Raw genomic sequence first — 17,166 nt, 5'->3', positions numbered from 1 at the left:
TTCTCTCAAAACTCATTCACAGTTTCTAAAGCACATTGACACGTACAACAGCCATTAACTGGCAAGAAATGTTTTAGTTCTTGTAAATGGCCCACCCAAAACTTTGGCCATTTTTTTGTCTTTCAGTTGTTGCTTGGCCTGCTATGTACTTTTAGCATTACCTAATTTTGTTTTAGACTTACAGCAGTTTTTATTTGTGGATTTTTTAATGCTGAATATTGCAAAGCAGCTGTGCAAAATATAAATCTATATTTGTAGTATTTTAGAAAATTTTTATATTCAGATCCGTTTGACAGGAAGTGCTCTAAATGTTACAGAATATTCCATCCTATGTCAATGCCTATTACTTCACTGCAAAACAGAATGGGGCTAGTTTTCACTTTTTTTGGTGGTGCAAGAGAAATTGGAGCACAGAGCTTACCATGAGAAGCATGAACTAATTGAAAAATGTCAACATGGTTTTAGGAGTGGGATGTCTTGCCTGATACATTTATTGGTTTGCATTGAGGGGATGACAAACTGCCTGTTGGTACTTGGCATTGAGTGGCTCTGAACTGCTTGCTCCTCAGTGGACAGGAAGTCCCACACTCGAGAGCTGCTGGCCAAACTGATTAGCCAGCAGCTCTGGCAGTCCCGGCAGTAGTGAGTGCTTCTAGGACTGCAGGGAGGAGCAGGAAAAAGACTGATGGCTGCTGGAGACAGGTAAGTCTCGGGCTTTTGGGGCACGAGAGATCTGAGAGCCCAGAGAAAGGAGTGGGTGGGGTGGGGAGGCAGTATTGAGGGCAGGGCAGTGAGGTGGGGGTAGGAGGGGTGATGCATGCCCTCAATCCACACGTGACTTCCTCCTGAGTGAGGGACAGAAGCCCCAACTCCAGCCAATTAATGCTTGTTGGAGTGTTAAATGATTTCAGGGTAGACAGTAATGGTGAGGATGTGTTTTCTGCCGACTCTTCGGACGATGGGAAGGGAAACACTGCCATCCTGAAACTCCTGGCCATAGGATCTTACAACACGGAAGGAGGCTAAAATATAGATCCATACTTGGAGTATATTCCATCTGCTGCATTATTGAGAGAGATACTGCAGTTGCAATTGTCATCACCCCTTGGTCAGTAGCAGACAACCATCCTTCCATCTCTTGTCCTGTGTGGACATACTTTTGTAACTCCATCTGTTGGAAAGCAAACACATTAAGATGAGTGTCCCATTCACAAAAGACCTCCAGAATACTGGACTTCGCCCCAGGATTGCTCTATCTTCCATACCCAGCTCTTCTGATGCCATCACCTCAAGTTCATCCTCTCGCCCTTCTTTCATTTTAGTAAACAAGTGAAGATGGCATTCAGTAGAGTGCATACCTCCGCCGCACTGTGTTAACTCAACGTTATTACAATTGTCATTCGTCTTTGAGAATTTTCCATGCCTGGCTGATGACCTGTAATTACAAAGCTGAAAAAGGGAATTGTTTTATTAAGAGTTTCCATCTCACTGAGGTGCCTTCCAGCCAATCCATACCCATCAACCTGCTCTGAAAACTCTGCTCATATTGGGACAGCTGTGACAAATTCCACCACAGGAGCTGAGACAATCCACAACATTGTTTTACTTAGAGCATTGCTGCTTGTTTTACAATCTACAACATTATAAAGAACTATAAAAGAAGCATAAAATTCTGATAGGGATGGACAAGACTGGATGCAGAGATGACGTTTCCTCTAGCTGGAGTGTCTAGAGCAAGGTATCACCATCTCAGCTTACGGGGTAGGCCATTTAGGACTGAGATGAGGAGAAACTTCTTCACTCAGAGGGCAGTGAACCTGTGGAATTCTCTACCACAGAAGGCTGAGGAGGCCAAGTCATTGAATATATTTAAGAAGGAAATAGATAGATTTCTGGACTCTAAAGGCATCAAGGGGTATGGGGAGAGTGCAAGGGTACAGTGTTGAGTTAGAGGATCAGCCATGATTATATTGAATGGCAGAGTAGGCTTGAAAGGCCGAATGACCCACTCCTACTCCTATTTTCTATGCTTCTAAAAATCAATTACCCCTATCTCCCAATGTTAACGGACGAATCCTTTAAAAAAATTCGGGATCCGGATCTGCACTTATGCCAAAAAGTATCCAGTTCTTTCTTGGGCCATATCTCATCTGTCAAGCTTTGTTGAAATTGTCCATTAGTTTTTGAGATATATTTTTTATAGGCAAACCTTCAGTGGTGGAGGTAATCATTGATGTGAGGAGCCGTATGTGTGCTGCTTAATACTAGTGTAGGTAATGTCATCACTCTAGTTAGTTGTTACTTAGTTGTCTACAAACTGTGGAAAGAGTAAACAGGGCACTATTAGTTTATGGAACATTTATCTGATTGCCTGTTGGTATTTTTGTGCACAGATTGTGAAGTACTTACACCCAATTGAAGTATATGAACATGTTGATATAAGATGCAGTACATGGTTTGGAATATATCTGAAATCTGATACAAAGCAGGAAGTCTTTTAGCATCCCATTCCTGATAACGGTTGTCTTCCGGTAGATTTATGCCTATGAATTCAACATTCATGTGCAACCTTAAGGCTTTTCACAGTGTTGTAAATGATCTGTTCATTCTTTCTCTGTTCTTCCACATAAGTTTGTCCCTAAACTCCAAGGGTAGTGTGCATTAATAAGAAAAACTGATTCCACTATATTGGATCAATTTGCCGACCTCTCCTGAGTCTCCATGGTTGTATATGCTGAGTTCCACATGTCAGAAGTTTTCTGTCTGGTAACTGGCTCCTCAAGATATTTGCTAGATTATCTAAAGAGTGCTTCAAGGATTTAAATTATGCTGTCAATGAGGACATACAGTTATTTTATCACTAAACTCAATTTGCAGAATCTCCACTCAGCTATTCCCTTGAATATTTATTCATTGAACAGTTGAATAAAAGTGCATAAGGATGTTGAAGCTTACCAGCAGTGGCTGTGACTCTGGTGTGATGCTTGATTTACAAAGGTTTATAATGAAGCTTCCATACATTATCCCATTTCCTTCAGCTTTAATATGGCGTGGAAGCACTGTGTAACCACAGGGGACATCAAGGGGTCAGACTTGTAATTTTCATTTTGTACAATTGACACTTTTTTTGCCAATACAAAAAGCACGCAGACCACAAGACAAAAACATATTGTTTTGTTGTTTCCATGTGGTCAGTGTATTCGCTTCTTTCTCAACACCATTATGATCTTATTACTCAGGTGTTTGCATTTATGCTAGCACTTGGTTCAAATGTGGATTGTGACAGTTGGTGATATGGTGTGATTTGCTTGTGTCATTTAGATCACCTGGGTTCCTTAAGTTCTCTGAAGATAGCAAGCATTATGATTACATAATGAATATTGTTATTACATACAATATTATCCACTTGCACACATATTGTTATGAGGTTATTATCCTTTATTTTTGAAAATATAATTTTTCAACTTTTAATTGACTGGAACTTTTGCAATTTGAGCTAAGACAGTGCAGGCTGCTTAAAAATGCAAGGCCACATTCCAAAGTGAATGTGAGAATTCAACAAATCACCCTCATGGGAGTGTGAAGAGAGAGATATTTTCTACCATTCAGGCAAACATCGAAATTCAACTGTCTAAGGAAGAGACATTAAAATTGCAAAGTACTGAATATTGAAACAATGGCTGCCACAGACAGACCCATCCAAAACCTCTTGAAATAAACAATGGATGAAGTATGGCAGCATCGGCGGAGAAGAAAAGAGTTGACGTTTCGAGGCCTCATGACCCTTCAACAGAACTGAGTGAATCTAAGGAAAGGGTGAAATATAAACTGGTTTAAGGTGGGGGGAGAGAAGTGGGGGGGGGGGGGGGGGGGGGGGGGGTAGTGGGTGGTGTGGTCTGCTCCTATCACTGCTTGCCTGTCCCTACAACCACACCACCCCCCCCCCCCCCCCCCAATTCTCTCTTCCCGCCCCCCCACCTTAAACCAGCTTATATTTCACCCCTTTCCTTAGATTCACTCAGTTCTGTTGAAGGGTCATGAGGACTCGAAACGTCAACTCTTTTCTTCTCCGCTGATGCTGCTAGACCTGCTGAGTTTTTCCAGGTAATTCTGTTTTTGTATTGGATTTCCAGCATCCGCAGTTTTTTGTTTTTATCCAATGGATGAAGTATTTCAAGGCAAGGCTGCCAGCCACGAGAGAGCGATTGCAAGTGACACAGGTGGTGTCAAGAAAGTCTTCAGCAAAGGAAGCAAATTGAGGGCTGCTCTCTCTTTCCCTTTTTCTTTTGGAATAAGAGTGTTGCCCAGTTCGAGAAGTCAATTTGATATGCTTGACGTTTTTGTTATTTTTTTCTGATTTAATGGTTTAAACATTTACTCTTTTGTTGACTCAAGAAAACCTAGTTTGGCTCCTTACTGCTCGCAGCTTAAATAGTTAACTACATTCTGATTTGGAAAGGGAATATCCTTGTAAACAAAGAAACAAACTTTTGTGACCAGCTGAGGAGGTTGAATGGAGGGGCGCCAATTCACCCCTTCTCATCTGGTCAGAACAAAATTGATGTAAAAATCAAAGATGATCTGCTTCATTTAACAGACAGTTTTGAGACTTGGATCCCCATAATGATCTGATTGTCACCTTTCTTCCTGATGAATACTGTGGCCACAAGAACAGATCAGAGCCTGGATATTCAGTAGCGTGTCACAACATTCGTGGTTTGACACCATTGTTATGACCAGGTGAAGAGGGGTTAAATGGTTCCTTTCTTTGCCCTCTCCTCATTTGACCACAACAGGTGTTTTGTTTAAAAAGAATATACTTGCCAATTCAGTGATTATTAACTGTTTATGCATTATAATTATAAAAGAACCAATCAAACAGGTTTCCTTGAGTTTAAGGGAAAGAGGTTAGATCAACTTAAGTAAAATAAAGCTAAGTAAAATAATATGTGCTCTGACTTTTGCACATACATACACTTGAAGTTCACATATTCACCTAAATATAGATTGGTCAATTAGGGTCCATAAGAAGTAAAAGGAATGTACAGTCTCTAATTTGGTGACTGAGCTGGCTTCAGGCTGAATTTGGCGGACTTGCAGCTTTCTTTTGGTGGTTCTGTGCTTCTGATTTAAAAATGTGGTTGGCTGATTTGATTGGTCTTCTGGAGATGGTAGTGCTCAGTTAAATTCTTTTAAGAAGTCTCTGTCTGCAGCGGGGGTATCCCTAGATGACCACAGTCAGCAAACAGTGTTCAAATTTGCAAGGTGGATTGGTGAGAGAGGGAGGCAGGAGGGACCCCACTTGGGGCTCCTCTCTGTATCTCAGATACTTGTGCTCAGTTATGCAGAGATACTCGTGCTTAAACATACAAAGGGTTGGCTTGTCACATGATTGCCTCTCACCAACTGCACCAGGGGATCCAAATAAGGTCAGTGCCAGTGTATTCCAAAGGTAACTTGATTAGATCATGTCTGGGAAGCTTTCTTAGCCAGGGTCCCATTGTCCAAGTGATTAGCTTAATGATTTGTCTCCAGTAGTTGAATACCTCAGGTATTACCTTAATTATACTTAATGCCATGGTAATGGGGCAGGAGGTGTGGGTCCTTCACATTTCTCTAAGATAATTGTCTTTAATGGGTTTTTCAGATGTGCTGATTCCATTCCAATGGATTAGAATGTGGACACTAATGCAAATTAGGGTAGCCATCTTGGCTGAGAGCTCAAGTCAGCTTTAGTCTGTGTTTAAAAAAGTCTGTTTTTAAAAGTTCAATTCAGGTTTTCAGTCGGATTAAAACTCATTATTTCATATAAAGCACATTTTCATGATGCCGTCCATTACGAAGCAATCTACTTGATTGGCAGCCCATTCATCACCTTAAACATTCTTGACATCCACTATCAGTGCAACATAGCAGCAGTGTGTACTACGTATAAAATTCACAGTAGCACCTTGTCAAGGCTTCTTGGACAACACCTCCTAACTCCGCAACTGTATCACTTAGAAGGACAAGGGTGCCAAGGGAACAGCACAACTTCCAAGCTCCCATCCAAGTCACACACCATCCTGAGTTGGAAATATATCAGTGTACCTCTGTTGTTGCTCTGTCAAGACCTTGGAATTCTTTACCTCACAGCACTGTGGGACTACACTCACCATATGGGCTGCAGTGGTTCTAGGTGAGCCACCACCACCTCGAGGGAATTCAGGGAGGGCAATAAATACTGGTCTCACCAGTGATGCTCGCATAAAATCAGAACCAATATATTTATTTTGAGAAATCAATGAGGGTTTGGTCGTTGTCAGCCTTGTGCATTGAATAGCTTTTTCTCTAGTCAGTGCCACAATGTATTGCTCCAAAGAACTGTCCCAAAAACATTCTACAAGCTCATCTTTCAGACCACCCTTGCCAATTTGATTGGCCTAGTCTATATGAAGATTAAAGTCCCCCACAGTTATTACATTTCCTTTGTTCAAGCTCCAATCGTTTTTTTGTTCAATGCTATGTCCAGTGGTATAACCATTGTTAGGATGCTTATAAACTATTCCCACCAGTAATTTCTGACTCTTGCTATTATTAATCTGCACCCATACTGATTCTACTTCATGATCTTCTGAGGCCAGATCTTTTCTCATTAATGTCCTTATGCCACCATTTACTATCAGGGTTACCCCTCCTTCCTTGGCATCCTTTATGACTTTCTGAAATATTGCGTACCCTAGAATATTTATTTTCCAACCTTGGTCACCTTGTAACCATATCTCCATGATGGCAATTAATTCTAAAGCATTTACCTCTATTTATGCCACTAGTTCATCTAATTTATTTTGGATGTTTTGTGCATTGAGATAAAGAACTTTTAATTTCATTTTTTTACTATTCCTCACTGCATGGACTTTATTCGATGATGCCAAATTACTGTTAATTCTCTGTCCCTTCCTGTTCCACTTTGCTTGCCTTTACCCACAGCATTACATTGTTCTGTTGCCTTGACTTCTCTTTTTGGATTTCTAAATCCCCCTTCACCCAAACCCTCTTCCCCTCTATCAGTTTGAAGTCCTATCCACCCCCACCATTAATTTAAAGCCCTTTCCACAGCACTAGTTATACAATTGGCCAGGACACTGGTCCCAGCCTGTTTAAATGGAACCTATTCCAAGGAATAGCTCCCTCTTCACTGAGAACTGATGCTAGTGTCCCAGGAATAAAAATCTCTCTCTCCCACATCACTCTTTGAGCCATGTGTTTAATTCTTACCCTGCTTGTTCCTATGTCAATTGGCACATGGAACAAGTAACAAGCCAGAGATGACTTACCTTTGATGTTCTTTGTTTTGATTGACTCTAACCCCTCAAACTCTCTCAGCAGACATCATTCCTGGTTCTGCCTATATTGCTGCTTCCCATGTGGACCATGACAACTGGATCTTCCCCCTCCCACTCCAAGTTCCTCTCCAACCCTGAGGAGATGTCCTTAATCTTGGTACTGGGCAGGCAACACAACCTTCGGAGCTGCCAGTTGCAGTTGCTGAAAGCAGTATCTCCCATGACTATACTGTCCCTATCACTACTATTTTCCTTTTTGCTTATCCACTTGAATCCTTCAGCGTGGTCAGTTCACTCATCCATCCTGCAGTTCTTTTCCTCATTCACACAGATAGCAAGCATCTCATACCAGTTGGTCAAAGTAAGGGGCTGCGATTCCTCCATTACTATATTTTAGTTCCTCATACCTGTCTGACTCGCAGTCACACCCTCCTGTCTCTAACCACTGACACAAAGTTCTGCCTATCCTAAGGGGTTTGACTGCCTATTGGGGATGTGGGGATTCCCACATGTTGCAGTTGTGGCACACCCCCAGACCTGCTGTGTCTGTCTAACCTTATTTATTTTATTTAATTAGCCAATTAATATTCATTTACACAGCTAAGATAATAGAAAGTTACAGTCTTCTGGTCTGGAGATGGAAGAAGACTCACCAGGTGCTGGAAGCTGAAAAAAGGTAGGAATAGGAGCAGAAACAAAAATAGCTGGAAAAACTCAGCAGGTCTGACAGCATCTGCGGAGAGGAATACAGTTAACATTTCAAGTCCGTATAACTCTTCATCAGAACTAAGAAAAATAGAAATAAGGGCCCTCTATCCAGTTCTATCCGTCCCACCCCCCTCAACCTGCTTATATTTCACCTCATTTCTATATTTCTTAGTTCCGACAAAGAGTCATACGGACTTGAAATGTTAACTGTATTCCTCTCCGCAGATGCTGTCAGACCTCCTGAGTTTTTCCAGATATTTTTGTTTCAGATTTCCAGCATCTGCAGTATTTTGCTTTCATATACCTCTTTCCTCCTCTGCACTTAACTCCCATGTGAACCAAATTCCTGATTTAACACTCAGTCTACGTCATAGTTCAGTGTCATCTCCACCTCGTGCAATTCCTTACTCCCTAAGCATAGAGATGACTCAGGCACAACTGATTAATACCCTTGAGAAAAAATAGAGGAACATTGCAGGAGAAAGTAGTCAAATCAGGTGCAGAAAGTGATGTATGGACATGGAAGGAAAGATTGCATGAAGAGGGAGAAAAAGTCAGAAGGGAAAAGTAAAAAAAACATTATTACTTTTAAAAACTTCGGGGAACAATTTACTACCTGCAGCAGGAGTGGGGAACTGGATCCGGTGCATTGCTCAAATTCATCTAGCCCCCAACAAGATTCTAAAAATATAGAACTGACAATAGCACCTTCAAAATAGCATTTATCATCATCGTTATGAATTTGGCTTTGAGTAAAGCAAAAACTAAATTACTATAATAATATTTAACAAATAGTTGTTTGGTAACACAGAATTTGAGTATTGCTGAAAAAAAAAAGACATATCTAAGTTTTTTGTCTTGCACTCATCAGGGCATTCGCAAGAATACCAATATAATGGGGAAAACAACAATTTATACTGTATGTGAAGAGAGTGCTGATTGGTTGGCAAGTGCTGTTGCCATGGAGAATGCACCACTGATGGTGACTGACAGTTAACTGCCAAGCATTGTTTAAAATTTAAACCAGCTGACTTCACACACAGTATAAATTGTTGATTTCCCCCTTATATTGGTACTCCTGTGAATGTCTTGATGAGTGCAAGACGAAAAGCTTAGGCATGTCTCTTTTTTTCTCAGCAATGTTTAACAACATAATATTCAAATTCAGCCATCACATTAAAACAGTGGGTGAGTTGAATGTTTCTGTTTTCTCGCTAATGAAATACTAAACAAAGTTTATTTTTGTGTGTGTGGGGCCTGAGACTGATTTTTCCTGTGTGAATGGCCTGTGTAGTAACTGAGTGTGTAGCCCCTTATGCTATCAAGGGTCACGTGATGTTTTGTTAAGTCTCCGACCAATGAGCCCTAAGCAGGGGCAATCTGGGCGGTAGGGCTTCCTGATGAGAGTCCTGATCGAGCGTGTAGCACCTGAAAAGCTCTCTTTAAAAAAGTTTAGTGGTTTCTCATTGAAACCTGTCAGCTCTGTCGAGTCATTATACTTGATGACGAGTGTAAAATAGCTCCGACTCTGCACTTCTGTGAGTACATCGAATCTTAAGGAATAAAAGACTACTCGTGCCACTCTTTGGCAGACTTGATCCCTATGATGCAACTATGGAAGACTGGAGCCAGCATGTAGAGCGCCTCGGATTTTATTTCGTAGCGAGTGAGATTACCACAGAGGTAAAGCTGAAAGCTTATGTGGCAGTAAGTTGACAAAACACTGCGACTTCGGGGACACATTAAATGAGATACTGCGGGAGTTTGTGGAGTTAAGGACAATGCCATGCAGCACCATTTACTCTCTGAGGTCGACATTGACTTTAAGCGCACCCTAGAAATCTCCCTCGCCATGTAAAATGCTGCGAGAGACTCGCAGGCCTTGCAACACCTACAACCATGACGTCATTCTTCATGTTGGGTGGGAATTGATTGCCGAGGATGGTGCAAAAACCAGACCCACTGCATCAAAGTGAGATGCAATTTCCACTGTTAGAAACATGAAAAGTACGAATGGAAATGCTTCAGCAGCGACCTCAAGATGAAATTGTTATAGATGTGGAGGTGACCATGGAGGGACACCTCTAAATTCAAGGAGGCAGAATATCATTACTGCCGTAAGAAAGGTAATGTGGTAACGCAATGCTGGGCAATGTCAATACAGCCCATAAAACAGCAAACTAACATAGAGATAAAAACAAAAAAACTGCGGATGCTGGAAATCCAAAACAAAAACAGAATTACCTGGAAAAACTCAGCAGGTCTGGCAGCATCGGCGGAGAAGAAAAGAGTTGACATTTCGAGTCCTCATGACCCTTCCACAGAACTAGGCGAATCCAAGGAAGGGGTGAAATATAAGCTGGTTTAAGTTGTGTGTGTGTGTGTGTGTGTGTGTGTGTGTGTGTGTGTGGGGGGGGGGGGGGGGGGGGGGTTGCTGGGGGGGGGTTTGGGTGGTGGGAGAGAAGTGGAGGGGGATGGTGTGGTTGGAGGGACAAACAAGCAGTGATAGAAGCAGATCATCAAAAGATGTCACAGACAACAGAACAAAATTATAACTTTAAGAGGACTTGTTCTCTGTTTGTCTACTTCTGGAACCTACAAAGACTCAGGATGTGTGGTCAGGGATTGCTATATCTTGGAACATAATAGTTTAGCGTTAGTAAAAGGCTGAGTTCATGGATGATTAACAGTTTGCTCTCAGTCAGATTGCTAGCATCTCTGAGCAGACACTGCTATAGATGAAGGATCGGCACATCACAAACATTATGGTGGATCTCAAAACAAGAACCTGAGCATCGTTGTCACTATGCTGCAGCAGCTCCACTTGAATGCTGAGGATGTTTACACCCATACAACTATGACACTGGTATTTGTTCAACAATGAAGAAGATTGCCCAGATATATCCATCCACAAAGACACATAAGTCTAACTGAATCATTACTTATCAGCTTCTTCCAAATCATCAGTTGAGTGATGGAAGTAGTCATCAGTAGTCTCATTAACCAGTATCTACTTAGCTTGCTTACTAACACTAAGCTAAGGGCCAGACAGAACTACTATAAGACTGCATCACAGCCTCGATCCAGACAAGAGCTGAATACCACAGAAGTGCAAAGATTTGAAAGCACCTTAGCAAAACTTAGGTCAATTGAAGTTGAAGGGAAAACCCTCCAGTTGCTGAAGTCATATCTAACACTAAGGAAAATGGTTGTGATTGTTAGAGGATATCACTGCAGAAATTTCTCAGGGCAGTGTCCTTGGCCCAACTATCTCCTACTGTTTAATCAATGCTTCCACAATGTTCAACTCTGATAATGGAATAGCTTCTTCCAGACATGGAAATATCTTGGCTTGATTGACAAGTGTTGGGTAACATTCACTCTACATAACTGCCAAGTAACAACCACCTCAAAAAAGGAAGTTCCTCGCCAACTCCCCCTGACCTTCAACAGCAGTATCAATACCAACTCCCTCCCATTAATATCTTGGCAGCATGAGTGACCAGCAACTTAACTGGACTAACTATTTCAACACTGACTTACAACAAAAGGCAGAGGCTGAGTACTCTGTGACAAGTGACTCACTGCATGACTTCTCAAAGTCCCTCCACCATCTGCAAGGCTTAGCTCTGGAGTGTGATTAGATTTTCACCACCCTGACTTGGACATATACTGTCATTCCTTAATTATTCCTGGGTCAGTATACTGAAATTCCCTACCTAATAACATTGAGGGAGCATATCAACAAAAGGACCATTGCAGTTCAAGAAGGCCTACCATCACCTTCTCAAGATGACTAGGGATGGACAATAAATGTGATCATAGCAACAATTTCCAAATCCTAAGATGAAACACAAAATTCTGGAAATACTCAGGTCAGGCAGCATCTGTGGACAACAGAGATAACTGGGGGAACTTTAACTTACCTCATCCACTGGGAGTTGGAGGGCTGTGAGGGTGGGTGGGTGGGTTTGTGGCAGGGACTGGGGTTGGTGCCAGTAGAGGCCACAGAATGGGAAAGTTGGGGCTCCCCCACAAATGGGAATTTTAACTCCACAGAGGCCAACCCATTTGACAGACTTGGCTACCAGTCGGGCGAGGAGCAGTCCAGAAGAGGTCACAAGACCAGGTAGGCCCATGCTTCAGGCTGGGGGTTCTGGTGCAGTGGGTCCAATTCCAGGGCAGGGATCAAAGGCCTCGAGTGGGGCAGGAAGGGTCTGGGTCCAGTTTGCAGGGGATTGGCCAGGTAGACATGATGGACCCGGCAGGTAAGTGGAAAGGCACTTGCCTCCTAATCCAGCAGCTCTTCGCCTGGGTTAGCCAGTGAGTTTTCAGAGGCTTGGGAAACCCAGCCATTCAGGATTAAATTCCCAATGGTGATCTATGCACATGGAACTCTTTGGACCTCCAATGTTTCTAGCTTTTCCCCATTTAGGAAGTACTCTGATCTATCCTTTTTAAGGTACAAATGGATGATTTCTTACTTGCCTAGATTGAAATCCATTTGCCACAGGTTTTTCTGTTCACTTAATCTATTCTTATCTGTAGATTTATGCTTCTATCTATGCCACATACAATGTCACCTATCTTTGTGTCATGGGTAAACGTGGGGCATTGTATTTGTAACCTTACAGAGCACATAGAGAACTGTATGTGCAAACTTGCAGACAGATGCAGTATTTGCCTTACAGGTGTCTCTGCATTTTACTGGGCAATGATACTGCATACCATCCACGTGATCTGGTAGTAAATTCACTCATAGATGATTGTGCAAAGACATGTTTGATGTATGTGATATAAAACAGTGGACAAGATGATCAGCGGTCAGTTAATACCATTGAGTTTAGTTAGGGTCCTGTGCATAGAATGTGCTCTGTATGGGGGATTTCAAAGTCAACACCAAGGGCAGAAGTTAATGCCCTTCCCCTGATGGGTTTGATGGCAGAGATGGGGAGTGGGGGGGGTTGTATTTAATTGTTTGGGAGGGTGGCACTTGAGGACCCCATTGCCTTCCTGCTGCTGTTGCGATTAAGTCTGTGGCAGGAAGGTCTGTGGATCGCCTACCTGTCCTGTCACTAATTAATGCCCACTCAAGAGCCTCACCCTGCCACTGCTAGTGTTCACCCAATTATGGAGGCATGGGGGTCTCGCCAGGCAGGAAGCCAAAAAAGCAAACCCTGTTGGGAATGCTTGTGGGCTCCTGGGGTTGTGGGGGGTTGGGAGAGGCGGGGGTTTGGGGGGGTGGGGGTAGCGTGGGTGGGAGTCCCTTATTCAAAGGGACTCAATGCCTGATTGAGGGACCCAGCATCAGGAAGGAGGGCCCACTGAGTGCCACCCCAGGGCCCTTGCTGCTGAGTTCCCCCATTCCCCCCACAAACCTCCCTCCCATCATCACTCACCAGTGCCTGGTCCATCATTGATCCAATGCCTCAGGTGGATGTAGTATCGGCAGCAGCCACCACCCCGCCTCCGGTGGCACTGCTGAGGATTAAAGAGCTGCTGGCCTGTGGCAGGCAGCGCTCAGTGGTGGGGCTTCTGTCCCCAGGGTCCTTGATTCCAGGAAAAGCTCACCACTGCTCAGTTCAGTGCCTGGGAACGTAGTTCAGCTGGTCTTGCTGAAAAGATGAGATGTGGGGCTCTCACCGGCTCTCCAGTCGGCGGGTGAGGCTCCTGTTGCCCCCAATAAATACCACCCAATGTGTGCGCGGCCTTGGGGATAATGATCTCAAAGGAGCAAAAAAAAAAATCAAATTTTCTCAGTGTCTGCAAATGTTAATTCAGCTATTTTTGAATAGTAAGAACACTGCAAGTAGCAGCAAACAGAGATAAATAATACTTTTTAGCTAATGAAGTCTTGCGTGCACAGCCTCGAGCATATGTGGAGTGTTGTGTGCAGCCTTGGTATGCTCTGTATTCAATCATACAGAGAACGCAAAGAATTGATTGTTTCTCCTCTTAATTACAGTCAGCTGGCATGTCCATGACTTTAGAATGTCTAACAGTGATAACTTTGTTGTCTAATTTTCTGTCCTTGAAATGTAATAATATTAAAACTTTAATTTTTAATAGTTGCCTGATATCAAATTAAGATTTTAGTCCCAATTTTGGTTGGAAACAAAGGGATTATTGAATAGCATGTGATCAAGCCACTCAGCTGATAAATCCCAGTAAATCATGGGGCCTGAAGTAATACAAGAAACGACTGAGAGGCTAGGGATGTTAATTTTTCTTCTCAGTCAGAAAGATTCAAGGTAACTTCAGGGTTACATTGACGTTACGGTACGTTTATGAAAGTGGATTAATTCAGAAACGCAGCTGTTTGCTTTTAATTTATGTGAAAGATAATAACTTTGTGAACTGTGGGATTTGGTGATTGAGGCAAAAATTTCTGACCACAATTCTTTGCGAACAAGATAGGCATTAGCTAAAAAGTATTATTTATCCCTGTTTGCTGCCACTTGGAGTGTTATTACTATTCAAAAATAGATAAATTAGCATTTGCAGAAAGTGAGAGAATTTATGATTTTTTTTGCTCCTTTGGGGTCATTATTAATGAAGTCATGCAGCATTTTACAGCGGTGCAGTAAAACTGACTTGTAGAGTAATAGAATCATACAGCACAGAAGGAAACCATGTGGCCTGTCGTGCATGTAACAACTCTTTGAAAGAGCTATGCAATTAGTCCCAGTTGCCTGCTCTTTCCTGGTAGCCCTCCAATGTTTTCCTTTTTAAGTATACATCTACTTTTGATTTGAAGATTACTGTTCCGCCATCCTTTCCAAATCACAACAAAACACAAAGTGAAAAGAATTCTCCTCCTCTCCCAACCTGCTTTTTTGCCAAATTATCTTTCTGGTTACCATCCCTCTTGCTAGTGGAAACAGGTTTCTTCCCACTTACTCATTCCAAATCTTCATAATTGTGAAAGTCTCCATTAAATCTATCCTTAAGTGTATTTGCTTCAAGGAAAACAATCTAAACTTTTTTAGTCTTTCCACATAACTGAAGTGCCTCAACTCTGTTACCGTTTCAGTAAATTTCCTCTGCACCATGTGCAAGGCCTTTGACATCCTTCCTAAATTCAATAATCAATATTTTACTTTAGGTCAGACCAGAGTTAGTGAGCTTAACAAAAGCAAACATTTTGAAGTTTCATCACATCAATGACAGAGTGAACAGTACACAATAGTATTTTTTTGTCAGACCATCGGTATAGGTGTCATCGGTAGGCACATAACTTGTAGAAGGAGGAGAGAGAAAAACTCAAGTACAGATGACATAAGTTTTGCAGTGGAGAAGCCTTTGGTAGTGGGTGTACCAAAGTAGAGGCTGTAGCTAGGGCATGTCAGCTGCGATGATGTGCAGGGCCAGTTAACCATCTAGCATGCACCACTGATGCAGTGTAACATGATTTCTGCCCTTAGCTTTAATATCACAGGGACCATCCTGGCATCTAAAGGTCAATGCGAGAACAAACCTTTGTTATTTTTGTACACCTGTGCTTTATTTCCTGTACACACAAGAATCAGACTGCAATATAATTTTTTATTCTTTCATGGGGTGTGGACATCGCTGGCTAGGCCAGCATTTATTGCGCATCCCTAATTGCCCTTGAAAAGGTGGTGGTGGGTTGCCATCTTGAAGCCCAGTCCTTGTGGTGATGGTTTTCCCATGATAATGACAGGTGAAGAATTCCAAGATTTTAATCTGGTGATGATGAAGTGATGGTAATATCTGTTCAGTTCAGCAGGGTGGGATCCCTGACAGATGGTGTACCTCTTATGCATCGTGGCATTAGAAGTTGCAAGGCAGGGAGATGCTAGCAAAGTAAATTTGATGAGTTGCTGCAAAGTATTCTGTCGATTGTATATATTACAACCAAAGCTGTCAGGAGTGGAGGGGTGGGTATTGAGACCCCTGGAAGGGAGGCTGATCAAAGGGATTGGTGTATCCTGGACGGTCTCAAACTTTATCAATGCTGTTGTGGCCTTAATCATCCATGTAGGCATTCCATTATACTGATAGCTTGACTCTTCTGTGTGCTGAAAGGGCTTTTTAAGAGACCACAACCAGATCAACCATGATCTTATTGAATAGTGGAGCAGGTTTGAAGGGCCGAATGATCTACTCCTGCTCCTAAGCCCTGTGTCCCTAGTCCTAAATCCCAATGAGTCAGGAGATAAGCCAGTTATTGCAGAGTGGCCAGTTGTGTTTGTGTTTGCTCCAATTGAAGCTGACTATGAGTACATTTGGAGTACATTTCCTCAAACCTCCAGAGCAAAGGGAAAGCATTTATATTGTATATGCATCCTGCATAGGCAAGGAATCCAGTGTTGGCTGAAATGAAATAAAATAAAATTCTAAGTATCTATTTGTTACAGACAGGAGAGAGAGGCAAGACTGAACTACTTATTCTTTTACTTCTGCCATAAGCAGAGGTGTTTTTTGTTCTAAAAATAGGCTGTGGCACTTATTCCAAAAACTCTTTGTGTAGTCAGTTTTTAAAGTGACTTGCTGTAAACTCTCCCAGGATTAAATTGGAAGCTTAGAAGCTTAGTTTGTTCGCACAATCAAACCTGGGGGCGGGGAGGGGGGTGGGGGGTGTTGCCGGCAGAGTGGGATGATCACAATGCCTCTCTCATGTGCGGGCACGTGCACACACAGGCACACACACGCACGCACACACACACACACACACACACACACAGACACACACAGGTATACAGTAAGGGGATAGAAAAGAGGGGTTTTCTAACTATGTATAACTTAACAGTAAAAAGAACTACAGAAATGGATATGGTTCACGTGATGCCCAGAGTCCAGAAAGTCCAAATCCAGAGGTGGGGTTTTCCCTCATGTAGAAGTCTCAGTTCAGGCAGGCTCCTGACTAAAGGCAGAAGAGCAGAATTCCTCTAAAGACGATGGTGATGCACTGAGATTAGGTTGATGTTCAAAGACTTGATCTGCTACACAGGTGATGATTGAAAACCACCAGAGCAACAGGCTTCAAGGAGGTTCAGATTTGTAGCAGGCTGCTTTGCCAGCCTGGAGTCCTGCTTTCTGATGTTTGCAGCTTCGAGTTAAATCAGCAGGTTGCACTGCTTCTGAGTTCTCAACTGAGAGATTTTAAAAT

The 17,166-nt window shown here is 42.5% G+C and overlaps 1 protein-coding gene across 1 annotated transcript in view; it reads left to right on the top strand.

Moving 5' to 3' along the window:
• Positions 1-17,166, top strand: part of LOC121284183 (ras-related protein Rab-38-like) — a 66,813-nt gene that overhangs the window by 5,586 nt on the left and 44,061 nt on the right. The gene's annotated exons all lie outside the window — the stretch shown is intronic.

The sequence above is a fragment of the Carcharodon carcharias genome, chromosome 11 (assembly GCF_017639515.1).
Source record: "Carcharodon carcharias isolate sCarCar2 chromosome 11, sCarCar2.pri, whole genome shotgun sequence".
NCBI lineage: Eukaryota > Metazoa > Chordata > Chondrichthyes > Lamniformes > Lamnidae > Carcharodon > Carcharodon carcharias.
Note: the sequence above shows the minus strand (reverse complement) of the source record. Positions and strands in the feature narration are given on the sequence as shown.